The 27,764-nt window shown below is 46.7% G+C and overlaps 1 protein-coding gene and 1 pseudogene across 1 annotated transcript in view; both read left to right on the forward strand.

Moving 5' to 3' along the window:
* The first annotated feature begins 721 nt into the window (after window positions 1-721).
* Window positions 722-26,695, forward strand: LOC127908492 (immunoglobulin superfamily containing leucine-rich repeat protein 2-like; annotated as a pseudogene).
* The window catches only part of LOC127908435 (immunoglobulin superfamily containing leucine-rich repeat protein 2-like), a 57,864-nt gene continuing 39,981 nt past the window's right edge, over window positions 9,882-27,764 (forward strand). The window contains 1 exon segment of the mRNA XM_052466873.1: window positions 9,882-10,090. The gene's annotated coding sequence lies outside the window, so the exon portion shown is untranslated.

Below are 27,764 nucleotides of genomic sequence, written 5' to 3' on the forward strand. Positions count from 1 at the left end.
CCATACATATATCATTAATGTGATAACTGCTATTCAGCGAATCATTGCCTACTACGTTTAATTATTACTCAATTAAATTAATCATGTAACAATTAAATCATTAGGAATTTGGGGCACCATGTGAAAAGTTTGTAAAAATAGTTACCATTTCCTGAGTTAACTCAAGAATATATTGATATCATACCAGTCATTAATTAATCATTTCCTCATAACAGCCTCATTCTGAATGTCGTTGACTTCGTAAATCTGCATGAACCCTAACCTAAGTGATAAATCAGCGATACACAAATTGGCTTAATTATTTATTTACTAACTAACTAAATAATCACACAGAAATACATCAACACACACACAGGGTATAGGATATTGATTACTAACATAATGAAAACAGTCCCTAGTGGACGAACCCAACATGGCGGCTTGTTACAAAATTGAAAAGGGGAAAGATAAAGAGCAGAAGAGACAAAGAGAGTGGACTTATTGTACATACTTTTGGAAACTACACCCACCGTAAATATGAATATTTAGCACCCTAACAACCACTCATTCGGATTAGAAATGCAACATATATTTACACGTAGATGTCTTTGTCGTTCGTCTCTCTGTTAAAACCACTCAATCTGTCTATGGCGAGTAGTTCGATGTAAGTCTCTGGTTGTCCACCAGAGGACACAATGTCCTTCTTAGTTGTAGGCTTCTTTTGTTCTGGAGTGTTCTTATAATGGATACAGCAGAGTACCACACGTCGGTGAGAGGGGTCTGTTCTTCCTTCTCGTCTTGGGCCAATTGTCCTAGACTACTTTACATGCAGAGCTGCAGACGGTGCATGATTTGGTCTCGTCTTCAACTTCTTAACTCGTCGAAAGTTTCAGAGGGTCTTACCATTTTCTGGTCTAGTAGTTTTAACAATTTCAATGAGTGGACCACGTCCTCACGTTCTCTGGTCTCACCATTTTCATCCATGTAGCCACCGAGTCACTTTAAGCACTCTGGCCTGAAAGGCAGTTCCATCATGTTGAGCTGACTTGGGCGTGGCTACTGACTGGCTCAAGTTTTGTAAGAAAAACAACTCTCATTTAGAAGGCTAAAGTCACGTTGATATCTTTTCACAAATATTTTCATCTTTAATCATATACGTTTTACAACATTTAGATGTGAATCTGATATACAGTGTGAAAGCTCTTAAAAATAAGTTTGTTATAATGGCTATCTGATCATTTTAATGACATCACAAAATAGACAATTTCCCATATTCCATTTCTCATCATTACCAACATTTGGGGGATGAAATATATTGTCCCGGTGTCCATTATTTGATGTTGAAGTTCTTGGGCGGCGGTACACTCTTCATAAGGCACACAGACATTCCGATCACCCAAACCAGGCCACAAAGGGAATCGTCTGCTGCCTATGGTTTATGATGAGTGAGGTGTCATAAAACCCCCACATCCATCCATTCTACAACGTGATTGGAGTCCACCTGTGATAAATTCAATTGATTGGGCATGATTTTGAAAGGCACACACCCGTCTATATCAGGTCCGACAGCTAACAGTGCATGTCAGAGCAAAAACCAAGCCATGAGGTCGAAGGAATTGTCAGTAGAGCTCTGAGACACGATTGTGTCGAATCACAGATCTGGGGAAGGGTACCAACAAATGTGTGCAGCATTGAAGGTCCCCAAGAACACAGTGGCCTCCATCATTCTTAAATGGAAGAACTTTGGAACCACCAAGACTCTTGCTAGAGCTGGCCGCCTGGCCAAACTGAGCAATCGGGGGAGAAGGGCCTTGGTCAGGAATGTGACCAAGAACCCAATGGGCACTCTGACAGAGTTCCAGAGTTCCTCTGTGGAGATGGGAGAAGCTTCCAGAAGGGAAGGGAGATACCTAGTCAGTTGAATGTGTTCCACTGAATTCCGCATTAAACCCAACCCCTCTGAATCAGAGAGGTGTGGGGGGCTGCCTTAATCGACATCCACATCCTTGGCCCCTGCAGACCAGACAACCATCTATTCAGCTCTCCACCAATCAGGCCAATACGGTTGAGTGGCCAGACGTAAGCCACTCCTCAGTGAAAAGGCACATGATAGCCCTCTTGGAGTTTGCCAAAAGGCACCTAAAAGACTTGGTCCTTCTGTGGCTCAGTTGGTAGAGCATGGCGCTTGTAACGCCAGGGTAGTGGGTTCGATTCCCGGGACCACCCATACGTAGAATGTATGCACACATGACTGTAAGTCGCTTTGGATAAAAGCGTCAGCTAAATGGCATATATTACATATATTACTCTCAGACCATGAGAAAAAAGATTCTCTGGTTTGATGAAACCAAAATTGAACTCTTTGGCCTGGATGCCAAGTGTAAGGTCTGGAGGAAACCAGGCACCACTCATCACCTGGCCAATACCATCCCTACGGTGAAGCATGGTGGTGACAGCATCATGTCTGGAGGAAACCAGGTAACAATCATCACCTGGCCAATACCATCCCTACGGTGAAGCATGGTGGTGGCAGCATCATGTCTGGAGGAAACCAGGTAACAATCATCACCTGGCCAATACCATCCCTACGGTGGAGCATGGTGGTGGCAGCATCATGTCTGGAGGAAACCACGTAACAATCATCACCTGGCCAATACCATCCCTACGGTGAAGCATGGTGGTGGCAGCAGCATGTCTGGAGGAAACCAGGTAACAATCATCACCTGGCCAATACCATCCCTACGGTGAAGCATGGTGGTGGCAGCATCATGTCTGGAGGAAACCAGGCACCACTCATCACCTGGCCAATACCATCCCTACGGTGGAGCATGGTGGTGGCAGCATCATGTCTGGAGGAAACCAGGTAACAATCATCACCTGGCCAATACCATCCCTACGGTGAAGCATGGTGGTGGCAGCAGCATGTCTGGAGGAAACCAGGCACCACTCATCACCTGGCCAATACCATCCCTACGGTGAAGCATGGTGGTGGCAGCATCATGTCTGGAGGAAACCAGGCACCACTCATCACCTGGCCAATACCATCCCTACGGTGAAGCATGGTGGTGGCAGCATCATGTCTGGAGGAAACCAGGCACCACTCATCACCTGGCCAATACCATCCCTACGGTGGAGCATGGTGGTGGCAGCATCATGTCTGGAGGAAACCAGGTAACAATCATCACCTGGCCAATACCATCCCTACGGTGAAGCATGGTGGTGGCAGCAGCATGTCTGGAGGAAACCAGGTAACAATCATCACCTGGCCAATACCATCCCTACGGTGAAGCATGGTGGTGGCAGCAGCATGTCTGGAGGATTAAACGGAGCCATCTGTGATGGGTTTCTCCAATCTCACATCAGACATCTGTGATGAGTTTTCCCAATCTCACATCAGACATCTGTGATGGGTTTGCCCAATCTCACATCAGACATCTGTGATGGGTTTGCCCAATCTCACATCAGACATCTGTGATGGGTTTGCCCAATCTCACATCAGACCTCTGTGATGGGTTTGCCCAATCTCACATCAGACATCTGTGATGGGTTTGCCCAATCTCACATCAGACCTCTGTGATGGGTTTGCCCAATCTCACATCAGACATCTGTGATGGGTTTGCCCAATCTCACATCAGACATCAATCAATCAAATTTGATTTATATAGCCCTTCGTACACCAGCTGATATCTCAAAGTGCTGTACAGAAACCCAGCCTAAAACCCCAAACAGCAAGCAATGCAGGTGTAGAAGCACGGTGGCTAGGAAAAACTCCCTAGAAAGGCCAAAACCTAGGAAGAAACCTAGAGAGGAACCAGGCTATGTGGGGTGGCCAGTCCTCTTCTGGCTGTGCCGGGTGGAGATTATAACAGAACATGGCCAGGATGTTCAAATGTTCATAAATGACCAGCATGGTCAAATAATAGTAAGGCAGAACAGTTGAAACTGGAGCAGCAGCATGGCCAGGTGGACTGGGGACAGCAAGGAGTCATCATGTCAGGTAGTCCTGGGGCATGGTCCTAGGGCTCAGGTCAGTTGAAACTGGAGCAGCAGCATGGCCAGGTGGACTGGGGACAGCAAGGAGCCATCATGTCAGGTAGTCCTGGGGCATGGTCCTAGGGCTCAGGTCCTCCGAGAGAGAGAAAGAAAGAAGGAGAGAATTAGAGAACGCACACTTAGATTCACACAGGACACCGAATAGGACAGGAGAATTACTCCAGATATAACAAACTGACCCTAGCCCCCTGACACAAACTACTGCAGCATAAATACTGGAGGCTGTGAGACATCTGTGAGAGGAGAAGGAAGATATTGATCTGAAGGGAACATGACAGGTGATCTGAAGGGAACATGACAGGTGATCTGAAGGGAACATGACAGGTGATCTGAAGGGAACATGACAGGTGATCTGAAGGGACATGACAGGTGATCTGAAGGGAACATGACAGGTGATCTGAAGGGAACATGACAGGTGATCTGAAGGGAACAGGTGATCTGAAGGGAACATGACAGGTGATCTGAAGGGAACATGACAGGTGATCTGAAGGGAACATGACAGGTGATCTGAAGGGAACATGACAGGTGATCTGAAGGGAACAGGTGATCTGAAGGGAACATGACAGGTGATCTGAAGGGAACATGACAGGTGATCTGAAGGGAACATGACAGGTGATCTGAAGGGAACAGGTGATCTGAAGGGAACATGACAGGTGATCTGAAGGGAACAGGTGATCTGAAGGGAACATGACAGGTGATCTGAAGGGAACATGACAGGTGATCTGAAGGGAACATGACAGGTGATCTGAAGGGAACATGACAGGTGATCTGAAGGGAACATGACAGGTGATCTGAAGGGAACATGACAGGTGATCTGAAGGGAACATGACAGGTGATCTGAAGGGAAATGACAGGTGATCTGAAGGGAACATGACAGGTGATCTGAAGGGAACATGACAGGTGATCTGAAGGGAACAGGTGATCTGAAGGGAACATGACAGGTGATCTGAAGGGAACATGACAGATGATCTGAAGGGAACATGACAGGTGATCTGAAGGGAACATGACAGGTGATCTGAAGGGAACATGACAGGTCATCTGAAGGGAACATGACAGGTGATCTGAAGGGAACATGACAGGTGATCTGAAGGGAACAGGTGATCTGAAGGGAACATGACAGGTGATCTGAAGGGAACATGACAGGTGATCTGAAGGGAACATGACAGGTGATCTGAAGGGAACAGGTGATCTGTCCTGTGCCGTTACAGTTTTCTGACTTCCCCCACCAAGACATGACCCCACTATCCTGCTGTCTGTGACCCCACTAGCCTGCTGTCTGTGACCCCACTAGCCTGCTGTATGTGACCCCACTATCCTGCTGTCTGTGACCCCACTATCCTGCTGTCTGTGACCCCACTAGCCTGCTGTCTGTGACCCCACTAGCCTGCTGTCTGTGACCCCACTATCCTGCTGTCTGTGACCCCACTAGCCTGCTGTCTGTGACCCCACTAGCCTGCTGTCTGTGACCCCACTATCCTGCTGTCTGTGACCCCACTAGCCTGCTGTCTGTGACCCCACTAGCCTGATGTCTGTGACCCCACTAGCCTGATGTCTGTGACCCCACTAGCCTGATGTCTGTGACCCCACTAGCCTGCTGTCTGTGACCCCACTATCCTGCTGTCTGTGACCCCACTAGCCTGATGTCTGTGACCCCACTAGCCTGCTGTCTGTGACCCCACTATCCTGATGTCTGTGACCCCACTAGCCTGCTGTCTGTGACCCCACTAGCCTGCTGTCTGTGACCCCACTAGCCTGATGTCTGTGACCCCACTAGCCTGATGTCTGTGACCCCACTAGCCTGCTGTCTGTGACCCCACTAGCCTGCTGTCTGTGACCCCACTATCCTGATGTCTGTGACCCCACTAGCCTGCTGTCTGTGACCCCACGAGCCTGTTGTCTGTGGGGTGAAGAGTGTGGTGCAGTACTCCAAAGAGACATTAGATGCGGTACATGGATAGTAAGTGCAGCTGGGCATTAGATGGGGTACATGGATAGTAAGTGCAGCTGGGCATTAGATGGGGTACATGGATAGTAAGTGCAGCTGGGCATTAGATGGGGTACATGGATAGTAAGTGCAGCTGGGCATTAGATGGGGTACATGGATAGTAAGTGCAGCTGGGCATTAGATGGGGTACATGGATAGTAAGTGCAGCTGGGCATTAGATGGGGTACATGGATAGTAAGTGCAGCTGGGCATTAGATGGGGTACATGGATAGTAAGTGCAGCTGGGCATTAGATGGGGTACATGGATAGTAAGTGCAGCTGGGCATTAGATGGGGTACATGGATAGTAAGTGCAGCTGGGCATTAGATGGGGTACATGGATAGTAAGTGCAGCTGGGCATTAGATGGGGTACATGGATAGTAAGTGCAGCTGGGCATTAGAAGGGGTACATGGATAGTAAGTGCAGCTGGGCATTAGATGGGGTACATGGATAGTAAGTGAAGCTGGGCATTAGATGGGGTACATGGATAGTAAATGCAGCTGGGCATTAGATGGGGTACATGGATAGTAAGTGCAGCTGGGCATTAGATGGGGTACATGGATAGTAAGTGCAGCTGGGCATTACATTTACATTTACATTTAAGTCATTTAGCAGACGCTCTTATCCAGAGCGACTTACAAATTGGTGCATACACCTTATGACAACCAGTGGAACAGCCACTTGCATCTAAATCTTGTTGGGGGAGAAGGGGGGTGAGAAGGATTACTTACCCTTACTTACCCTATCCTAGGTATTCCTTGAAGAGGTGGGGTTTCAGGTGTCTCCGGAAGGTGGTGATTGACTCCGCTGTCCTGGCGTCGTGAGGGAGTTTGTTCCACCATTGGGGGCCAGAGCAGCGAACAGTTTTGACTGGGCTGAGCGGGAACTGTACTTCCTCAGTGGTAGGGAGGCGAGCAGGCCAGAGGTGGATGAACGCAGTGCCCTTGTTTGGGTGTAGGGCCTGATCAGAGCCTGGAGGTACTGAGGTGCCGTTCCCCTCACAGCTCCGTGGCGAGCACCATGGTCTTGTAGCGGATGCGAGCTTCAACTGGAAGCCAGTGGAGAGAGCGGAGGAGCGGGGTGACGTGAGAGAACTTGGGAAGGTTGAACACCAGACGGGCTGCGGCGTTCTGGATGAGTTGTAGGGGTTTAATGGCACAGGCAGGGAGCCCAGCCAACAGCGAGTTGCAGTAATCCAGACGGGAGATGACAAGTGCCTGGATTAGGACCTGCGCCGCTTCCTGTGTGAGGCAGGGTCGTACTCTGCGGATGTTGTAGAGCATGAACCTACAGGAACGGGACACCGCCTTGATGTTAGTTGAGAACGTCAGGGTGTTGTCCAGGATCACGCCAAGGTTCTTAGCGCTCTGGGAGGAGGACACAATGGAGTTGTCAACCGTGATGGCGAGATCATGGAACGGGCAGTCCTTCCCCGGGAGGAAGAGGAGCTCCGTCTTGCTGAGGTTCAGCTTGAGGTGGTGATCCGTCATCCACACTGATATGTCTGCCAGACATGCAGAGATGCGATTCGCCACCTGGTCATCAGAAGGGGGAAAGGAGAAGATTAATTGTGTGTCGTCTGCATAGCAATGATAGGAGAGACCATGTGAGGTTATGACAGAGCCAAGTGACTTGGTGTATAGCGAGAATAAGAGAGGGCCTAGAACAGAGCCCTGGGGGACACCAGTGGTGAGAGCGCGTGGTGAGGAGACAGATTCTCGCCACGCCACCTGGTAGGAGCGACCTGTCAGGTAGGACGCAATCCAAGCGTGGGCCGCGCCGGAGATGCCCAACTCGGAGAGGGTGGAGAGGAGGATCTGATGGTTCACAGTATCGAAGGCAGCCGATAGGTCTAGAAGGATGAGAGCAGAGGAGAGAGAGTTAGCTTTAGCAGTGCGGAGCGCCTCCGTGATACAGAGAAGAGCAGTCTCAGTTGAATGACTAGTCTTGAAACCTGACTGATTTGGATCAAGAAGGTCATTCTGAGAGAGATAGCGGTAGAGCTGGCCAAGGACGGCACGCTCAAGAGTTTTGGAGAGAAAAGAGAGAAGGGATACTGGTCTGTAGTTGTTGACATCGGAGGGATCGAGTGTAGGTTTTTTCAGAAGGGGTGCAACTCTCGCTCTCTTGAAGACGGGAGGGACGTAGCCAGCGGTCAGGGATGAGTTGATGAGCGAGGTGAGGTAAGGGAGAAGGTCTCCGGAAATGGTCTGGAGAAGAGAGGAGGGGATAGGGTCAAGCGGGCAGGTTGTTGGGCGGCCGGCCGTCACAAGACGCGAGATTTCATCTGGAGAGAGAGATGGGGTACATGGATAGTAAGTGCAGCTGGGCATTAGATGGGGTACATGGATAGTAAGTGCAGCTGGGCATTAGATGGGGTACATGGATAGTAAGTGCAGCTGGGCATTAGATGGGGTACATGGATAGTAAGTGCAGCTGGGCATTAGATGGGGTACATGGATAGTAAGTGCAGCTGGGCATTAGATGGGGTACATGGATAGTAAGTGCAGCTGGGCATTAGATGGGGTACATGGATAGTAAGTGCAGCTGGGCATGGAAAAGGGGAAAGGGACTGAGTAGCCTGTGGACACAACCACACAACAGGCAAAGAGCTAAAATAGTAAAAAACGGAAGACAGAACATGTATTTCCTTGTATCGTAAATTGTAAGGCAAAGGTTTTATTCCAGAATCTAGTTTCAAGTTTCATGGTCTTGAAATGAGGCTGTTACTGGAGAACAGCAGGTCAAACCAGAAGATGGCAGTAGTTATTTGAAAATAGATCCCCACTGTAGACTTGATCCAGAAGTTGGCCTATAGCCAGCACCTCTGATATGAAGGATGATTTGATTTCTTGTGTCAATAGGCTTATATCTTTCTGTCTTCCTTTATTCTGTCTTCCTTTATATATATTATTATTATTATTCCATCAAAACAAATACTGTTGTTTTTTTTATTTCTGATTGCTGATTGCTTCCTTTGTACATTTATGATTCATGGGTTTTGTTATCTGTTTTAACAAACTTGTATTTACTTATTGTATGTAGTTTTGTGGTGGTTTTTATATCAATGAAATCAATCAATCAATCAAATTTATTTATATAGCCCTTCGTACATCAGCTGATATCTCAAAGTGCTGTACAGAAACCCAGCCTAAAACCCCAAACAGCAAGCAATGCAGGTGTAGAAGCCCCTGGGTTAGGGTTAACCCTAACCCAATCACATGCACGCTTTTATTATTGATCTGTTTTTATCTGTATGGTTGTTTATCAGTTATTTTCTTTGGTGCAAATAAATTCACACTGTAGTGCAATATACATATTTTCCAATTAGCCCAATGCCTCATTATTATAATCATAATGATCAAATGTATCGTCACGTAGCCCTATAATTTCGCCAGCAATTGATGGACCTCACATTTTCCTGTTCTGTCAATGTGATTTTTTACATTTTTTTTTAGCTTTCATCCATATACGACAACAATAACATGTTTCGTTACAACCATCCAGACCTATTTAAGTCCCCAACTCAACAGAACACAACTCATAATGTTTACAAATAACTCCTCATCTTTTATGTCAAATCTCTCAAGACTGTAACTGGAAAAACCAAACTCTGGGGAGAATGGTGTCAAAAATGAGTTTAGGTCGAAATAACAATGAATTAAACATTAGTGTCTAAATTATCAATATTTTTCGTGGATGGCAGGCGAATCCGGAACCCTTGAAGGCCTATCTTTAATCCAGGACTGATGATGATGAAGGAATGGGAGAGGCTGCCTGCGCGATCACAAACTCTACCATCGCTGTGACTAACGGCAGGAGCGCGCAGTGGACCGTTCGTCCTCTGTCAGTCGCGAGAGGGAACTGGCTCGGATCGCACGGTATCATCCCACCGGAAAAAAATATGTTTCCTCCACCGTCTACGTTATCAGCGTGGAGAAAAGACACGTAAAAGGATCTACTACAGAGGACGTTACTTGTTTTGACCACTAATTTATGTTATAAAGAAGATATAATCCAGATAGTGCCCTGTTAGGAAAACTGCAAGGATCGGGAATTTCAATTTCAGAGAGGTAAATTGATTGAAATCAGAAAGTAAACTGGAGATAATGATGTAGATAATGATGTAAATATATAAATGCATATATATATATATGTTTATATATATACATGCATTATGACCCCAATATGATGTCTATTCGGCAGTAATGTGGACAAATAGGATTAGATTGATGCATTATCAGACTTTAACCATAGATCCATTCCATGTATAATTAATGTTGCATTTCTCAGCATGAAAAAAAACAACCTCAACACTACTGTATTCTTTATATGAACACTAGTGTTCTTTGTTCAGAAATAAGTGCAGTTTGTGAGGTTATACTTCGGGCGTCAAAATGACAACGAAAATATACACAAAATGTACAAAACATTTGGAACACCTGCCTAATATTGAGGTGCGACCCCTTTTGCACTCGGAACAGCCTCAATTCTTCGGGCATAGACTCTACAAGGTTTAGAAAGCATTCCACAGGGATGCTGGCCCATGTTGACTCCAATGCTTCACAATGTTGGGTCAAGTTGGCTGGGTGTCCTTTGGGTGGCGGACCATTCCTACAATTAATACACACGGGAAACAGTTGAGTGTGAAAAACCCAGCAGCGCTGCAGTTCTTGACACACCTCTGCACCTGGCACCTACTAACATACCCCGTTCAAAGGCACTTAAATATTTGTCTTGCCAAGTTAATTTGGAAGCTTTGTGATGTTGTAGCTGTATGATTTAGCCTGAACACGGGAAGTTGGTTGCCCTAAACCAATAAGATAACATTACGATAAAACAGATTGAACACGTTGAACCTTTTCTTAAAGTCATTAGTTGAAGTGTATTTGTATGAGATCTGCACAGCTTAGCCCTGGTTTACTGCAGTAATCCCTAGGCCCTCTCTGAGACACAGCCCTGGTCTACTGCAGTAATCCCTAGGCCCTCTCAGACACACCGCCCTGGTCTACTGCAGTAATCCCTATAACCTCTCAGAGACACAGCCCTGGTTTACTGCAGTAATCCCTAGGCCCTCTCTGAGACACAGCCTAGCCCTGGTCTACTGCAGTAATCCCTAGGCCCTCTCTGAGACACAGCCTAGCCCTGGTCTACTGCAGTAATCCCTAGGCCCTCTCTGAGACACAGCCCTGGTCTACTGCAGTAATCCCTAGGCCCTCTCTGAGACACAGCCCTGGTTTACTGCAGTAATCCCTAGGCCCTCTCTGAGACACAGCCTAGCCCTGGTCTACTGCAGTAATCCCTAGGCCCTCTCTGAGACACAGCCTAGCCCTGGTTTACTGCAGTAATCCCTAGGCCCTCTCTGAGACACAGCCTAGCCCTGGTCTACTGCAGTAATCCCTAGGCCCTCTCTGAGACACAGCCCTGGTCTACTGCAGTAATCCCTAGGCCCTCTCTGAGACACAGCCTAGCCCTGGTCTACTGCAGTAATCCCTAGGCCCTCTCTGAGACACAGCCCTGGTCTACTGCAGTAATCCCTAGGCCCTCTCAGACACACCGCCCTGGTCTACTGCAGTAATCCCTATAACCTCTCAGAGACACAGCCCTGGTTTACTGCAGTAATCCCTAGGCCCTCTCTGAGACACAGCCTAGCCCTGGTCTACTGCAGTAATCCCTAGGCCCTCTCTGAGACACAGCCCTGGTCTACTGCAGTAATCCCTAGGCCCTCTCTGAGACACAGCCCTGGTTTACTGCAGTAATCCCTAGGCCCTCTCTGAGACACAGCCTAGCCCTGGTCTACTGCAGTAATCCCTAGGCCCTCTCTGAGACACAGCCTAGCCCTGGTTTACTGCAGTAATCCCTAGGCCCTCTCTGAGACACAGCCTAGCCCTGGTCTACTGCAGTAATCCCTAGGCCCTCTCTGAGACACAGCCCTGGTCTACTGCAGTAATCCCTAGGCCCTCTCTGAGACACAGCCCTGGTCTACTGCAGTAATCCCTAGGCCCTCTCTGAGACACAGCCCTGGTCTACTGCAGTAATCCCTAGGCCCTCTCTGAGACACAGCCCTGGTCTACTGCAGTAATCCCTAGGCCCTCTCTGAGACACAGCCCTGGTCTACTGCAGTAATCCCTAGGCCCTCTCTGAGACACAGCCCTGGTCTACTGCAGTAATCCCTATGCCCTCTCTGAGACACAGCCCTGGTCTACTGCAGTAATCCCTATAACCTCTCTGTGACAGCCCTGGTCTACTGTAGTAATCCTCATAACCTCTCTGAGACACAGCCCTGGTCTACTGCAGTAATCCCTAGGCCCTCTAATAATATAATAAATAATATATGCCATTTAGCAGACGCTTTTATCCAAAGCGACTTACAGTCATGTGTGCATACATTCTACGTATGGGTGGTCCCGGGGATCGAACCCACTACCCTGGCATTACAAGCGCCATGCTCTACCAACTGAGCTACAGAAGGACCCTCTCTGAGACACAGCCCTGGTCTACTGCAGTAATCCCTAGGCCCTCTCTGAGACACAGCCCTGGTCTACTGCAGTAATCCCTAGGCCCTTTCTGAGACACAGCCCTGGTCTACTGCAGTAATCCCTAGGCCCTCTCTGAGACACAGCCCTGGTCTACTGCAGTAATCCCTAGGCCCTCTCTGAGACACAGCCCTGGTCTACTGCAGTAATCCCTAGGCCCTCTCTGAGACACAGCCCTGATCTACTGCAGTAATCCCTAGGCCCTCTCTGAGACACAGCCCTGGTCTACTGCAGTAATCCCTAGGCCCTCTCTGAGACACAGCCCTGGTCTACTGCAGTAATCCCTAGGCCCTCTCTGAGACACAGCCCTGGTCTACTGCAGTAATCCCTAGGCCCTCTCTGAGACACAGCCCTGGTCTACTGCAGTAATCCCTAGGCCCTCTCTGAGACACAGCCCTGGTCTACTGCAGTAATCCCTAGGCCCTTTCTGAGACACAGCCCTGGTCTACTGCAGTAATCCCTAGGCCCTCTCTGAGACACAGCCCTGGTCTACTGCAGTAATCCCTAGGCCCTCTCTGAGACACAGCCCTGGTCTACTGCAGTAATCCCTAGGCCCTCTAATAATATAATAAATAATATATGCCATTTAGCAGACGCTTTTATCCAAAGCGACTTACAGTCATGTGTGCATATATTCTACGTATGGGTGGTCGCGGGGATCGAACCCACTACCCTGGCATTACAAGCGCCATGCTCTACCAACTGAGCTACAGAAGGACCCTCTCTGAGACACAGCCCTGGTCTACTGCAGTAATCCCTAGGCCCTCTCTGAGACACAGCCCTGGTCTACTGCAGTAATCCCTAGGCCCTTTCTGAGACACAGCCCTGGTCTACTGCAGTAATCCCTAGGCCCTCTCTGAGACACAGCCCTGGTCTACTGCAGTAATCTGATCTCTTGGCTACATAGCTGACGCACGCTGGACTGTCCATTAATCACGGTACCCCATTCTGCTTGTTTGTTTATCTGTCGGCCCAGTTGCCTAGTCAACGCCATTTTACCTGCTGTTTGTTGTGCTAGCTGATTAGCCTCGCCTACTGTTTTTAGCTAGCTTTCCCAATTCAACACCTGTGATTACTGTATGCCTCGCTGTATGTCTCTCCCAAATGTCAATATGCCTTGTATACTGTTGTTCAGGTTAGTTATCATTGTTTTAGTTCACAATGGAGCCCCTAGATCCACTCTGCATACCCCTGTTACCTCCTTTGTCCCACCCCCACACATGCGGTGACCTCACCCATTACAACCAGCATGTCCAGAGATACAACCTCTCTCATCATCACCCAGTGCCTGGGCTTACCTCCGCTGTACCCGCACCCCACCATACCCCTGTCTGCGCATTATGCCCTGAATATATTCTACCATGCCCAGAAACCTGCTCCTCTTATCCTCTGCCCCCAACGCTCTAGGCGACCAGTTTTGATAGCCTTTAGCCGCACCCTCATACTACTCCTTCTCTGTTCCGCGGGTGATGTGGAGGTAAACCCAGGCCCTGCATGCCCCCAGGTACCCTCATTTGTTGACTTCTGTGATCGAAAAAGTCTTGGTTTTATGCATGTCAACATCAGAAGCCTCCTCCCTAAGTTTGTTTTACTCACTGCTTTAGCACACTCTGCTAACCCTGATGTCCTTGCCGTGTCTGAATCCTGGCTCAGGAAGGCCACCAAAAATTCAGAGATTTCCATACCCAACTATAACATCTTCCGTCAAGATAGAACTGCCAAAGGGGGCGGAGTCGCAGTCTACTGCAGAGATAGCCTGCAAAGTAATGTCATACTTTCCAGGTCCATACCCAAACAGTTTGAACTACTAATTTTGAAAATGACTCTCTCCAGAAACAAGTCTATCACTGTTGCCGCCTGCTACCGACCCCCGTCAGCTCCCAGCTGCGCCCTGGACACCATTTGTGAATTGATCGCCCCCCATCTAGCTTCAGAGTTTGTTCTGTTAGGTGACCTAAACTGGGATATGCTTAACACCCCGGCAGTCCTACAATCTAAGCTAGATGCCCTCAATCTCACTCAAATCATCAAGGAACCCACCAGGTACAACCCTAACTCTGTAAACAAGGGCACCCTCATAGACGTCATCCTGACCAACTGGCCCTCCAAATATACCTCCGCTGTCTTCAACCAGGATCTCAGCGATCACTGCCTCATCGCCTGTATCCGCCACGGAGCCGCAGTCAAACGACCACCCCTCATCACTGTCAAACGCTCCCTAAAACACTTCTGTGAGCAGGCCTTTCTAATCGACCTGGCCCGTGTATCCTGGAAGGACATTGACCTCATCCCGTCAGTTGAGGATGCCTGGTCATTCTTTAAAAGTAACTTCCTCACCATTTTAGATAAGCATGCTCCGTTCAAAAAATGCAGAACCAAGAACAGATACAGCCCTTGGTTCACTCCAGACCTGACTGCCCTCGACCAGCACAAAAACATCCTGTGGCGGACTGCAATAGCATCGAATAGCCCCGTGATATGCAACTGTTCAGGGAAGTCAGGAACCAATACACGCAGTCAGTCAGGAAAGCTAAGGCCAGCTTCTTCAGGCAGAAGTTTGCATCCTGTAGCTCCAACTCCAAAAAGTTCTGGGACACTGTGAAGTCCATGGAGAACAAGAGCACCTCCTCCCAGCTGCCCACTGCACTGAGGCTAGGAAACACGGTCTCCACCGATAAATCCATGATTATCGAAAACTTCAATAAGCACTTCTCAACGGCTGGCCATGCCTTCCGCCTGGCTACTCCAACCTCGGCCAACAGCTCCGCCCCCCCGTAGTTCCTCACCCAAGCCTCTCCAGGTTCTCCTTTACCCAAATCCAGATAGCAGATGTTCTGAAAGAGCTGCAAAACCTGGACCCGTACAAATCAGCTGGGCTTGACAATCTGGACCCGCTATTTCTGAAACTATCTGCCGCCATTGTCGCAACCCCTATTACCAGCCTGTTCAACCTCTCTTTCATATCGTCTGAGATCCCCAAGGATTGAAAGCTGCCGCAGTCATCCCCCTCTTCAAAGGGGAGACACCCTGGACCCAAACTGCTATAGACCTATATCCATCCTGCCCTGCCTATCTAAGGTCTTCGAAAGCCAAGTCAACAAACAGGTCACTGACCATCTCGAATCCCACCGTACCTTCTCCGCTGTGCAATCTGGTTTCCGAGCCGGTCACGGGTGCACCTCAGCCACACTCAAGGTACTAAATGATATCATAACCGCCATCGATAAAAGACAGTACTGTGCAGCCGTCTTCATCGACCTCGCCAAGGCTTTCGACTCTGTCAATCACCAAATTCTTATCGGCAGACTCAACAGCCTCGGTTTTTCGGATGACTGCCTTGCCTGGTTCACCAATTACTTTGCAGACAGAGTTCAGTGTGTCAAATCAGAGGGCATGCTGTCCGGTCCTCTGGCAGTCTCTATGGGGGTGCCACAGGGTTCAATTCTCGGGCCGACTCTTTTCTCTGTATATATCAATGATGTTGCTCTTGCTGCGGGCGATTCCCTGATCCACCTCTACGCAGACGACACCATTCTATATACTTTCGGCCCGTCATTGGACACTGTGCTATCCAACCTCCAAACGAGCTTCAATGCCATACAGCACTCCTTCCGTGGCCTCCAACTGCTCTTAAACGCGAGTAAAACCAAATGCATGCTTTTCAACCGATCGCTGCCTGCACCCGCATGCCCGACTAGCATCACCACCCTGGATGGTTCCAACCTTGAATATGTGGACATCTATAAGTACCTAGGTGTCTGGCTAGACTGCAAACTCTCCTTCCAGACTCACATCAAACATCTCCAATCAAAAATCAAATCCAGAGTCGGCTTTCTATTCCGCAACAAAGCCTCCTTCACTCACGCTGCCAAGCTTACCCTAGTAAAACTGACTATCCTACCGATCCTCGACTTCGGCGATGTCATCTACAAAATGGCTTCCAACACTCTACTCAGCAAACTGGATGCAGTCTATCACAGTGCCATCCGTTTTGTCACTAAAGCACCTTATACCACCCACCACTGCGACTTGTATGCTCTAGTCGGCTGGCCCTCACTACATATTCGTCGCCAGACCCACTGGCTCCAGGTCATCTACAAGTCCATGCTAGGTAAAGCTCCGCCTTATCTCAGTTCACTGGTCACGATGGCAACACCCATCCGTAGCACGCGCTCCAGCAGGTGTATCTCACTGATCATCCCTAAAGCCAACACCTCATTTGGCCGCCTTTCGTTCCAGTACTCTGCTGCCTGTGACTGGAACGAATTGCAAAAATCGCTGAAGTTGGAGACTTTTATCTCCCTCTCCAACTTCAAACATCAGCTATCCGAGCAGCTAACCGATCGCTGCAGCTGTACATAGTCTATAGGTAAATAGCTCACCCTTTTTCACCTACCTCATTCCCATACTGTTTTTATACTGTTTTTATTTATTTACTTTTCTGCTCTTTTTGCACACCAATATCTCTACCTGTACATGCCCATCTGATCATTTATCACTCCAGTGTTAATCTGCAAAATTGTATTATTCGCCTACCTCCTCATGCCTTTTGCACACATTGTATATAGACTGCCCATTTTTTTCTACTGTGTTATTGACTTGCTAATTGTTTACTCCATGTGTAACTCTGTGTTGTCTGTTCACACTGCTATGCTTTATCTTGGCCAGGTCGCAGTTGCAAATGAGAACTTGTTCTCAACTAGCCTACCTGGTTAAATAAAGGTGAAATAAAAAAAAATAAAAAAAATCCCTAGGCCCTCTCTGAGACACAGCCCTGGTCTACTGCAGTAATCCCTAGGCCCTCTCTGAGACACAGCCCTGGTCTACTGCAGTAATCCCTAGGCCCTCTCTGAGACACAGCCCTGGTCTACTGCAGTAATCCCTATAACCTCTCTGTGACAGCCCTGGTCTACTGTAGTAATCCTCATAACCTCTCTGAGACACAGCCCTGGTCTACTGCAGTAATCCCTAGGCCCTCTCTGAGACACAGCCCTGGTCTACTGCAGTAATCCCTAGGCCCTCTCTGAGACACAGCCCTGGTCTACTGCAGTAATCCCTATAACCTCTCTGAGACACAGCCCTGGTCTACTGCAGTAATCCCTAGGCCCTCTCTGAGACACAGCCCTGGTCTACTGCAGTAATCCCTATAACCTCTCTGAGACACAGCCCTGGTCTACTGCAGTAATCCCTAGGCCCTTTCTGAGACACAGCCCTGGTCTACTGCAGTAATCCCTAGGCCCTCTCTGAGACACATGTAGTGATGTAGTGTAGTGATGTATTGTAGTGATGTAGTGTAGTGATGTAGTGATGTAAAGTAGTGATGTAGTGTAGTGATGTAGTGATGTAATGTAGTGATGTAGTGTAGTGATGTAATGATGTAATGTTGTAATATAGTGTAGTGATGTAATGTTGTGATATTGTGTGGTGTAGAAATGTAGTGTAATGATGTAATGTAGTGATGTAGTGTAGTGATGTAGTGTAGTGATGTAGTGTAGTTATGTATTTTAATGATGTAATGTAGTGATGTAGTGTAGTGATGTAGTGTAGTGATTTAGTGTAGTGATGTAGTGTAGTTATGTATTTTAATGATGTAGTGTAGTGATGTAGTGTAGTGATGTAGTGTAGTGATGTAGTGTAGTGATGTAGTGTAGTTATGTATTTTAATGATGTAATGTAGGGATGTAATGTAGTGATGTATTGATGTAATGTAGTAATATAGTGTAGTGATGTAATGTTGTGATATTGTGTGGTGATGTAATGCAGTGATGTAGTGATATAGTGTAGTGATGTAATGTAAGGATGTAGTGATGTAATTTAGTGATGTAGTGTAGTGATATAGTGTCGTGCGGTGGTGTAGTGTAGTGATGTAATGTTGTGATATAGTGTAGTGTTGTGATGTAGTGATGTAATGTTGTGATATAGTGTAGTGTTATCGTGATATAGAGTAGGGATGTAGTGTTGTGATGTAGTGTAGTGATGTACTGTAATGATATAGTGCAGGGGTCTAGTGTAGTAATGTAGTGATGTAGTGTAGTGTTGTAGTGCAGTGATGTAGTGATGTAATGTTGTGATATAGTGTAGTGTTATCATGATATAGTGTAGGGATGTAGTGTTGTGATGTAATGATATAGTGTGGTGATGTAATTTAGTGATGTAGTGTAGTGATATAGTGTAGTGATGTAGTGTAGTGATGTAATGTTGTGATATAGTGTAGTGTTATCATGATATAGTGTAGGGATGTAGTGTTGTGATGTAATGATATAGTGTGGTGATGTAATTTAGTGATGTAGTGTAGTGATGTAGTGTAGTGATGTAGTGTAGTTATGTATTTTAATGATGTAATGTAGGGATGTAATGTAGTGATGTATTGATGTAATGTAGTAATATAGTGTAGTGATGTAATGTTGTGATATTGTGTGGTGATGTAATGCAGTGATGTAGTGATATAGTGTAGTGATGTAATGTAAGGATGTAGTGATGTAATTTAGTGATGTAGTGTAGTGATGTAGTGTTGTGATATAGTGTAGTGTTATCATGATATAGTGTAGGGATGTAGTGTTGTGATGTAATGATATAGTGCAGGGGTCTAGTGTAGTAATGTAATGTAGTGATGTAAGGAAGTGATGTTGTGTAGTTATGTGGTGATGTTTTGTTATGTAGTGTAGTTATGTAAGGATATACTGTAGTAATGGTCCTTCTGTAGCTCAGTTGGTAGAGCATGGCGCTTGTAACGCCAGGGTAGTGGGTTCGATTCGGGACCACCCATACGTAGAATGTATGCACACATGACTGTAAGGATTTGGATAAAAGCGTCTGCTAAATGGCATATATTATTATTATTATATTATTATATATATTATTATTATATTATTATATTATTATTATATTATTATTATTATATATTAGTAATGTAGGGATGTAGTGTAGTGATGTGCTGTAGGGATATAGTGTAGTGATGTACTGTAGGGATGTAGTGTAGTTATGTAATGTAATGTGATGATGTAGTGATGTAATGTTGTGATATAGTGTAGTGTTATCATGATATAGTGTAGGGATGTAGTGTTGTGATGTAATGATATAGTGCAGGGGTCTAGTGTAGTAATGTAATGTAATGATATAGTGTAGTGATGTAATGTAGTGATATAGTGTAGTGTTGTAGTGCAGTGATGTAGTGATGTAATGTTGTGATATAGTGCAGTGTTATCATGATATAGTGTTGTGATGTAATGATATAGTGCAGGGGTCTAGTGTAGTAATGTAGTGATATAGTGTAGTGTTGTAGTGCAGTGATGTAGTGATGTAATGTTGTGATATAGTGTAGTGTTATCATGATATAGTGTAGGGATGTAGTGTTGTGATGTAATGATATAGTGCAGGGGTCTAGTGTAGTAATGTAATGTAGTGATGTAAGGAAGTGATGTTGTGTAGTTATGTGGTGATGTTTTGTTATGTAGTGTAGTTATGTAAGGATATACTGTAGTAATGTAGGGATGTAGTGTAGTGATGTGCTGTAGGGATATAGTGTAGTGATGTACTGTAGGGATGTAGTGTAGTGATGTAATGTAATGTGATGATGCAGTGATGTAGTGTAGTGATGAAGCGATGTAGCGCTGTACTGTAATGATTTACTGTTGTGGTGTAGTGATGTAATGTAGTGTTTTGTAGTGATGTGATGTAATGTGATGATGCAGTGATGTAGTGTAGTGATGAAGCGATGTAGTGTAGTGCTGTACTGTAATGTACTGTTGTGGTGTAGTGATGTAATGTGATGTAGTGATGTAATGTGATGTACTGTACTGATGTAGTGATTTAGTGTAGTGATGTATTGATGTGTCATGATGTAGTGAAGTAGGGATGTAGATTATTGATGCAATGTAGTGATGTCATGATTTAGTGTAGTGATGTCGTGATGTAGTGTAGTGATGTATTGATGTGTCATGATGTAGTGAAGTAGGGATGTAGTTTATTGATGTAGTGATGTAATGTAGTGATGTCATGATTTAGTGTAGTGATGTAGTGTCATCAAGTTTGCGGACGACACAACAGTGGTAGGCTTGATTACCAACAACGACGAGACGGCCTATAGGGAGGAGGTGAGGGCCCTCGGAGTGTGGTGTCAGGAAAATAACCTCACACTCTACGTCAACAAAACTAAGGAGATGATTGTGGACTTCAGGAAACAGCAGAGGGAACAACCCCCTTTCCACATCGATGGAACAGTAGTGGAGAGGGTAGTAAGTTTTAAGTTCCTCGGCGTACACATCACAGACAAACTGAATTGGTCCACCCACACAGACAGCATCGTGAAGAAGGCGCAGCAGCGCCTCTTCAACCTCTGGAGGCTGAAGAAATTTGGCTTGTCACCAAAAGCACTCACAAACTTCCACAGATGCACAATCGAGAGCATCCTGTCGGGCTGTATCACCGCCTGGTACGGCAACTGCTCCGCCCACAACCGTAAGCCTCTCCAAAGGGTAGTGAGGTCTGCACAAAGCATCACCGGGGGCAAACTACCTGCCCTCCAGGACACCTACAGCACCCGATGTCACAGGAAGGCCATAAAGATCATCAAGGACAAAAACCACCCGAGCCACTGCCTGTTCACCCCGCTATCATCCAGAAGGCGAGGTCAGTACAGGTGCATCAAAGCTGGGACCGAGAGACAGAAAAACAGCTTCTATCTCAAGGCCATCAGACTGTTAAACAGCCACCACTAACATTGAGTGGCTGCTGCCAACACACTGTCATTGACACTGACCCAACTCCAGCCACTTTAAACAATGCTACCTAATATAATGTTTACATACCCTGCATTATTCATCTCATATGTATACGTATATACTGTACTCTATATAATCTACTGCATCTATATGTAATACATGTCACGTTCTGACCTTTATTTCCTGTGTTTTGTATTTAGTTAGTATGGTCAGGGCATGAGTTGGGTGGGCAGTCTATGTTTGTTTTTCTAGGTTTTGGGAATTTCTATGTTTTCGGCCTAGTATGGTTCTCAATCAGAGGCAGGTGTCATTGGTAGTCTCTGATTGAGAATCATACTTAGGTAGCCTGGGTTTCACTGTGTGTTTGTGGGTGATTGTTCCTGTCTCTGTCTTTGCACCAGATAGGACTGTTTTGAGTTTTCACATTTCTTGTTTTTTTTTTTTGTAGTCAGTTGTTCATGTGTACCTTAACGCATTAAAAGAACCATGGACAATTGCCACGCCGCGTATTGGTCCTCTGATCCGTTTCGCCTCTCCTCTTCGGAAGAAGAGGAGGAAATTCATTACAATACATGTATCACTAGCCACTTTAACTATGTCACTTGTTTACATACTCATCTCATATGTATATACTGTACTCAATACCATCTACTGTATCTTGCCTATGCTGCTCTGTACCATCACTCATTCATATATCTTTATGTACATATTCTTTATCCCCTTACTATAAGGTAGTAGTTTTGGAATTGTTAGCTAGATTACTTGTTGATAATTACTGCATTGACGGAACTAGAAGCACAAGCATTTCGCTACACTCGCATTAACATCTGCTAACCATGTGAATGTGACAAATACAATTTGATTTGATTTGATGTAGTGTCGTGATGTGATGCAACAGGATGTCTCTATGCATTATCATAAGGATTATTTCTGTGTAGAACATTATGATGTATGGGTTTTGTATTTTAAAGATCTGTCTAGATTAGCAGAAAATAATCTCATGAATTGTTAATTAACATCTTATCTGTGTGTTCTCAGGTGGTGAACATGGCGTCGTGGCGGCTGGTCTGTGTCCTGGCTGTATGGACCTCTGTGTTGGGTCTGGCCCAGTGTTGTCCAGATACCTGTAGCTGTCTGGATAAATACGCCCACCATTTCGCTGACTGTGCCTACAAAGACCTGCTATTAGTTCCCGTAGGCCTCCCCTTCAACGTCACCACCCTCTCTCTCTCTGCCAACAAGATCAAACTCCTGAAGGCCAAGAGCTTTATTAACGTCACCCAGGTGTGTGTGTGAATATGGTCCTAACGTCACCCAGGTGTGTGTGTGTGAATATGGTCCTAACGTCACCCAGGTGTTTGTGAATATGGTCCTAATGTCACCCAGGTGTGTGTGAATATGGTCCTAATGTCACCCAGGTGTGTGTGAATATGGTCCTAATGTCACCCAGGTGTTTGTGAATATGGTCCTAATGTCACCCAGGTGTTTGTGAATATGGTCCTAATGTCACCCAGGTGTGTGTGTGAATATGGTCCTAATGTCACCCAGGTGTGTTATGGTCCTAATGTCACCCAGGTGTTTGTGAATATGGTCCTAACGTCACCCAGGTGTTTGTGAATATGGTCCTAACGTCACCCAGGTGTGTGTGTGTGTGAATATGGTCCTAATGTCACCCAGGTGTTTGTGAATATGGTCCTAACGTCACCCAGGTGTGTTTGTGAATATGGTCCTAACGTCACCCAGGTGTGTGTGAATATGGTCCTAATGTCACCCAGGTGTGTGTGTGAATATGGTCCTAATGTCACCCAGGTGTGTGTGTGTGTGTGTGTGTGAATATGGTCCTAACATCACCCAGGTGTGTGTGAATATGGTCCTAACGCCACCCAGGTGTGTTTGTGAATATGGTCCTAACGTCACCCAGGTGTTTGTGAATATGGTCCTAACGTCACCCAGGTGTTTGTGAATATGGTCCCAATGTCACCCAGGTGTTTGTGAATATGGTCCCAAAGTCACCCAGGTGTTTGTGAATATGGTCCTAATGTCACCCAGGTGTTTGTGAATATGGTCCTAACGTCACCCAGGTGTTTGTGAATATGGTCCCAAAGTCACCCAGGTGTTTGTGAATATGGTCCTAATGTCACCCAGGTGTTTGTGAATATGGTCCTAACGTCACCCAGGTGTGTGTGAATATGGTCCTAACGTCACCCAGGTGTTTGTGAATATGGTCCTAATGTCACCCAGGTGTGTGTGAATATGGTCCTAACGTCACCCAGGTGTTTGTGAATATGGTCCTAACGTCACCCAGGTGTGTGTGAATATGGTCCTAACGTCACCCAGGTGTGTGTGAATGTGGTCCTAACGTCACCCAGGTGTGTGTGTGTGTGTGTGTGAATATGGTCCTAACGTCACCCAGGTGTGTGTGTGTGTGTGTGTGTATGTCCTAACATCACCCAGGTGTGTGTGAATATGGTCCTAACGTCACCCAGGTGTGTGTGTGTGAATATGGTCCTAACGTCACCCAGGTGTGTGAATATGGTCCTAACGTGGTGTGTGTGAATATGGTCCTAACGTCACCTATAGGTGTGTTTGTGAATATGGTCCCATCACCCAGGTGTGTGTGTGTGTGTGTGCGTGAATATGGTCCTAACATCACCCAGGTGTGTGTGAATATGGTCCTAACGTCACCCAGGTGTGTGTGTGAATATGGTCCTAACGCCACCCAGGTGTGTTTGTGAATATGGTCCTAACGTCACCCAGGTGTTTGTGAATATGGTCCTAACGCCACCCAGGTGTGTGTGAATATGGTCCTAACGTCACCCAGGTGTGTGTGTGTGAATATGGTCCTAACGTCACCCAGGTGTTTGTGAATATGGTCCTAACGTCACCCAGGTGTGTGTGTGTGAATATGGTCCTAACGTCACCCAGGTGTGTTTGTGAATATGGTCCTAACATCACCCAGGTGTGTGTGTGTGAATATGGTCCTAACGTCACCCAGGTGTGTGTGTGTGTGTGTGTGAATATGGTCCTAACGTCACCCAGGTGTGTGTGTGTGAATATGGTCCTAACGTCACCTATAGGTGTGTTTGTGAATATGGTCCTAACATCACCCAGGTGTGTGTGTGTGTGCGTGAATATGGTCCTAACATCACCCAGGTGTGTGTGAATATGGTCCTAACGTCACCCAGGTGTGTGTGTGAATATGGTCCTAACGTCACCCAGGTGTGTGTGTGTGTGTGCGTGAATATGGTCCTAACATCACCCAGGTGTGTGTGTGAATATGGTCCTAACGTCACCCAGGTGTTTGTGAATATGGTCCTGTGGGGTTCAGTTTGCAGATCATGGTTCTTGCAAAACCATGATTGTGGGTTTGATTCCCCACTGGAGCCATCCATACGAAAACTGTCTGAAAGCATGACTGCAAGTCACTGGCATATATTATATGATTATATTACATGGGATGGGCTGGGTACAGCAAAAGAGATATTAATAAAGTATTCTTCTTCAGGTGACCTCCCTATGGCTGGCCCACAATGAGATCGTGACCATAGAGAGGACACCTTGGCACTGCTGATCCAGCTGAGAAACCTGGACGTCAGCTACAATAAGATCATCAGCTTCCCTGGGAAGACCTGGCCAACCTCACCTCCCTTCAGCTGCTCAAGATGAACAACAACGAGATGATCAACCTCCCTAAATATTCCTTCTCGACTCTCAAAGACCTGAGGTCCCTGAGGATCAACAACAACAGGTTCACTACTATAGTTCAGGGGACCTTCAGCTCTCTGAGCTCCATGTCTCACCTTCAGATCTACAACAACCCCTTCACCTGCTCCTGCAGTCTGGAGTGGCTCAGAAACTGGATCACAGAGTCTAAGATCTCTGTCCCGGAGCAGGACTCTATCGTCTGCGAGGCCCCAGAGCATCTGCAAGGGGCCCTGGTGACCAAAATGCCCAAGCTGGACTGCAAGGCCCCGTCAGTGTCCATCACCTACCAGCCAAACCTGGATAACAATGAACTATACGAGGGCTTTATGGTGATTCTCAACTGTGAGACCAAGGGCAACCCCAAACCAGAGGTCAGCTGGGAGGTGGTGAATGCAGGGAATCAGAAGTTCACATTCAGTTTGCCCTCTGTGTTCAGCATGAATAGTGACTCGCCCATCAATGATAAAAGCACCAACGGCCGGTTCTTGGTCTTCCAGAACGGCACTCTGATCATCCCCCGTATGAGCAAGAAGGAGGATGGGAACTACAGCTGCTCAGCTGTCAACGACCTCGGTAAAGCAGACAGCACAGTGAAGGTAGTGGTGGCGGTCACCAAGAAACAAGCCATTAACTCCATGCTGGACACCACAGCAGATAAGATCCTCCGTCCGTCTGGTGGAAACAAGCCGGGGCCTAAGATGACCAACAACATCATCAACTGGCCCAAGTCCGACTCCGAGAAGACCAAGAACGTTCCAACTGGGTCGTCTGTTAAACACGCTGATGGCTCAGTGCAGGCTGGCGAGGGCTCAGAGGAGCTTCCGTTTACTAGTAAGTGTGGCATCAGCGATGGCACTCAGTACATCTCCAATCACGCATTCAACCTCAGTCTGGACCAGCTGAAGCAATATACATTTGATTTAGGTGTCATCGCATTGGAGGTATCCGAGACGGAGGCCAAAGTGCAGCTCAACCCTCTCCAGCTCCCCAACAGTAAGAACAACCTTCACCTCAGCCACAATGAGAACCTAGAGACTGTCGACAAAGAGCCGTTCAGCCTCTATCAAGGCTCAACCAAAACCCCTCTGGACATGCTCTATCTGTGTTTCAACACTGGTAACGGACACTCTGTGGTGCAGTGGTCCCGGATAGAGGAAGGGATCAACACCTATAAGTTTCAGGGCCTACAGCCAGGCACTAACTACACCCTGTGTCTGACCTACGGAGGGCAGGACTGTCAGGTCCAGGTTGTCTTCACAACCAGGATGAAAATTCCTTCTCTGTTGATCATAGTGATGGTTAGTACCTTCCTGCTGGTGCTGGCTACAGTCCCTCTGCTGGGAGCAACCTGCTGTCATCTCTTAAACAAGTACCAGGGAAAGACTTACAAACTGATCATGAAGGCAGCGCAGAAGAACCCAGATCAAATGGACAAACATATGGTTGGAGGTGATTTCGACCCCCAGGTGTCGTTTGTAGAGTCAGAGAAGAATTCTAACCCAAGTGAGATAGGAGGAGAGGGGGAGGACGGACAGGATGGGGAGGAGGTGGAGGGGGAGTGTGGTTACCGAGTCTATCCCGGGTTCTACATTAAAATTTGAGGTGGGTTCGGAGTACAGCGATAGATTACCATTGGGCACCGAGGTGGTGAATATCTCTGAGGATGGAAACGGTAACTACAAAGCGATGAGTCGCTGAGCAGTCCTGTGTGACGCTATCAGAGGAGAGAGATTGTAAAATAGTTACTTTCAACTACATTTTAAGGCAGGTAACTCACAGATCATTATTTCACGTAGAAATGATAGCCCTGATGAAGGTGGATAGTTAATTTTACCTCAGAAAGTAAGTGGTAACCCGTTATACCCCAAAGAAGAGACTTGTCCCAAAGCCACTAATGTGCTGAGGGTCATTGTCCCTTTTGGAAGGTGAACCTTCACCCCAGTCTGAGGTCCTGAGCACTCTGGAGCCTCCGTTTTCATCAGGACTTCTCTTTACTTTGCTCTGTTCATCTTTCCTTCGATCCTGACTAGTCTCCCAGTCCCTGTCGCTGAAAACAATCCCCACAGATGCTGCCACCACCATGCTTCATTGTAGGTATGGTGCCAGGTTTCCTGCGGACGGAACATTGGCATTCCGGCTAAAGAGTTAAATCTGGGTTTCATCAGACCAGAGTATCTTGTTTCTGATGGTCTGACCATTCTTTAGGTGCCTTTTGACAAACTGGATGGTTCTCCCATCTCCACAGAGGACCTCTGGAGCTCTGTCAGAGTGACCATTGGGTTCCTTGGTCACCTCCCTGCCCAAGGCCCTTCTCCCCCGATAGATCAGTAACACTGCATTCTTGGGGACCTTCAATACTGCAGAAATGTTTTGTTACCCTTCCCTAGATATATGCCTTGACACAATCCTGTCTTTGAGCTCTATGGACAATTCCTTCTACCTCATGGATTGCTTTTTTCTCTGACATGCACTGTCAACTGTGGACCTTATATAGACCGGTGTGTGCCTTTCCAAATCATGTTCAATCAATTGCATTTACCACAGATGGACTCCAATCAAGTTGTAGAAACATCTCAAGGATGAACAATGGAAACAGGATGCACCTGAGCTGAATTTCGAGTCTCATAGCAAAGGGTCTGAATACTTATGTTAATATGTGACCGACCGGCTCAATTCGGTCTTATGTAGCAAAATTTGAAATTGTGTTTTTCATATTGGATAAAAGTAGAGACTCAGAGCTTGAAAATGGTATATCGTACACTACAGTTGAGGAACAATGGGAAATC

The sequence above is a fragment of the Oncorhynchus keta genome, chromosome 17 (genome assembly GCF_023373465.1).
Source record: "Oncorhynchus keta strain PuntledgeMale-10-30-2019 chromosome 17, Oket_V2, whole genome shotgun sequence".
In the NCBI taxonomy this organism is placed as follows: Eukaryota; Metazoa; Chordata; class Actinopteri; order Salmoniformes; family Salmonidae; genus Oncorhynchus; species Oncorhynchus keta.